A 3,193-nucleotide genomic window follows, 5' to 3' on the forward strand; every position below is an offset into this window, starting at 1 on the left:
ATGGCAGCTGAGTTCTGACGGGTAGCGGTGTCCCACCAAGAAGCATCTGGAAAGCAAGGATGCAAGAAGCCAGGCAAGAGCCTCACGACTCACACGACGTGGATTCTGCCACGCCAGCTGGCGGGGAAAGTCACAAGCCTGCTCAGGTACAGGACAGAGGCCCACCTATTGATGGAGGGAGTGTCAAAGAATTTGTGTTCTTTTTGAAAAAATTTCCACAGGCTAGTACTGTTACTATTACTTCCATGACAAAGAAACAGAAGCTTAGAGAAATAAATAAAATGACTTGAGAAAGAGGATATAGTTAGGTGAGAGAGTCCACATTTGAACCCAGGATTTTATGGGGTTATTCTTATTTATCCTGTTGGCACTTCATATAACTTGAGTATGAGAACTGATGTCTCTGTTCCAATCTGGCAAACTGTCAGCTCTTTTCCCTTTAAATATTATTTAAACTGCCAATTCTTCCATTCTCTTTTCAAGAATTCACAAGTTCTCTCTTTGACTAGACGCGGGTCCAAGTTTTTAAAGACTTTTTTGATTGTTTTAAGAATGTCCAACTGATTCTTTTTTAGATGCGTCCACTTATGTTCCAGTTCTGCCTATTTTTGTTTTATAATTTCTTGGTTCTTTAACATGAATTTTATCATTTTATCTCTTTTAGGGTTCTAAAGTCGACTGGGGGACATGTCAACATCGCATTTGCTAGGGAGCTCGTGTTGAAATGTATCCCCTGATTTCCGTCCTTCTTGTACTCCCCAAACAATAGATTTAGCCGATTAAAGATGGAGCCCAGACATGTTTGTTTACGTCTGGGCTCCATCTTTAATTGGTAATACTGACTGACTGCCCATTTACCTCCTCTACCTTATTTCGGCTAGCCCTGTCCTCAGCGCTCACACTCTACCCCAAGGTTGAGAAAGATCATTTTAAAATATAAACCAAAGAGTGCTGAGGAGAGGAACCTGGATGGCAGTGCAGGGGGCTTCTGAACCCCCTCTTCCCATAGACGCCCTGAATGTACAGCTACTCAAGGAGCAATTCCCTCCGAGAGAAATCCGAAAACTAGGTGAGCAACTCCTACATAGCGGACGAATGAGAAAATACCCACATTGAAACGGGCGAGAAAGGCTGAGACACACACCATAAACCTCACCCTAGCAGAGCACAACTGGGAGAGAACCCCCAGCTCTCAACTTCTCAAAGAGTAAAGGGTTTGGAGCACACATCCAACAACCCAACTTTTAAAGCTTCCACTGAGAGATGGGAACCCAAAACACCTAGTTCTCAAAGCCAATGGGGTTTTCATTCACAAGCATCAACTCAGTAGGAAAAAAACAAACGAAAAACCGAATAACCAAATTTAAAAAATGGGCAAAGAACCTGCAGGGACTTTTTCCAAAGACGTACAAATGGCCGATAAGTACATGAAAAGGTGCTACTGTTACTAGTCATCAGGGAAATGCAAATCAAAACCACAGTGAGCTATCACCTCACACCTGTTAAGATGTCTAGTAACAAAAAGATAAGTGATAAGGTATCTGCCCCCAGGTAACCACAGCTTAGGTGATACCACACAGAGCAGCAGGAGAATCACCCAGTTCCCAGACAAGTCAGCGAACTATGGAGATAATAAAGTAAGTGTTTTAAGCTATTCCGTTTTGGGGTAGTTTGCTATGCAGTCATGAATAACAAAAACAATCACCTACATTGCTTTTCCGTTGTTCCTTTATTTGTCTTCATCAATTTCTCAAATAGTCATAGAATCTCGTGATCGAAATAGATTTAATTCAGCTGAAATTTTGTTTATTTTTTATTGTCAAATTTTATTTTTCAATTTGCAGTGGAGACTCCAGTTAGTTCCAGAGCTATGTGGAAAAGAATCATTTCTATTCACTATGTCCCTTGGTCCCCTGAACCATGGTGGCAGTATATATATACTGCTGCTGTCACTGGTTCCCAGGTAACTGCTCAGAGCTAAGTGAATGAATTCTCTTCACTCCCTCTGCTACATCTGTGAGAACAGCATGAGATCTGAAGGTGGTCAGTTTTAGTTAACTCTCAGCTGTACACTCGTCACTGACCAAAACGCCTCCATAGATTGTCACAGGAAGTATAAATAAGAACGCTTAGAAAGCTTAAATTATGCCATGGGTGGTAAATATTGTAATATATACTGGAATGTTACCTTGCCAAATGCAAACTAAAAATCCACAGTAGCATGAAATTGAAAAATATTAACTGCACCTTTGAGAAAACATAATCCTCTTAGAAAAATATACACCTAAATCTAATTTTCTTCCAGAGTCACCTTATCACTTTAATTTCATTGCTATAATGCATGTGTTAGACTTCTCCCAGTTATTAACTCTCTATTCACTAACATATATTCATTCAGCCAATATTTATTAAATTCCTTACATGTGCCAAATATGGACTACGCCAGGTTCTAAAAACAAAGAAATATGAGAGAGAGACAAAGGGAGAGAGAGATCCCTACTTCGACCAATTTATAATTTACAGTTTAATAAGGTAGACAAGTAGACCAAAAAAAAAAAATCAAAATTCAATTTAAGTACTATACTAAAATAGAGCAAAATAAAGGATACTCTACAAGAAAGGTGGCCTGAGGGGTAATGGAAATTTCCTGGAATGAAAGGATTAGGATGGGGGCTGAGTCTAAAAGGCGGGAGGCCTCGCCTCAGCATCTGGCTTTTGCCAGGTCCACCAGCCTAGGCACGTTCCCAGGAGGCCAGCCTGGGTCCTGGCTGAGTCGACTCTCTTCTCCTTCAACAAGCTGAGTCCCCACTTTGCAAGTTCTGCGCCCAGTGAGAGCTCACGCAGCAGCTTGGGAAGGGTCACCTGGCTCACGCCATGAGGACTCAGCGCTCCGAATTTTAGTTTTGCGCATTGACGCAGAAGAGAATTAATTATTCATTCACCTCGGTTTTGCGTCCACGTTCACCCCACTCCACCCCGTCTCTCTTCTATTCTACAAGTCAGTAAACCTTTTCTTCCCCTCAATTCCTGGATTTACCTACTTATTGTGACTTTTGCCCTAGCCTCATTGCAACTTTGGCATTTACTTTCGATATTTCGGTCCTGAGTTAAGACCCGTAGCACCGCATCGGTTGGTTTGTAGGGGACCTGAACAATGTTTCCTTGTCTCCCCGTGTAAAATCCACTGCCGTTT

The sequence above is a fragment of the Pteropus medius genome, unplaced genomic scaffold (assembly GCF_902729225.1).
Source record: "Pteropus medius unplaced genomic scaffold, Ma_sr-lr_union100, whole genome shotgun sequence".
Lineage (NCBI taxonomy): Eukaryota > Metazoa > Chordata > Mammalia > Chiroptera > Pteropodidae > Pteropus > Pteropus medius.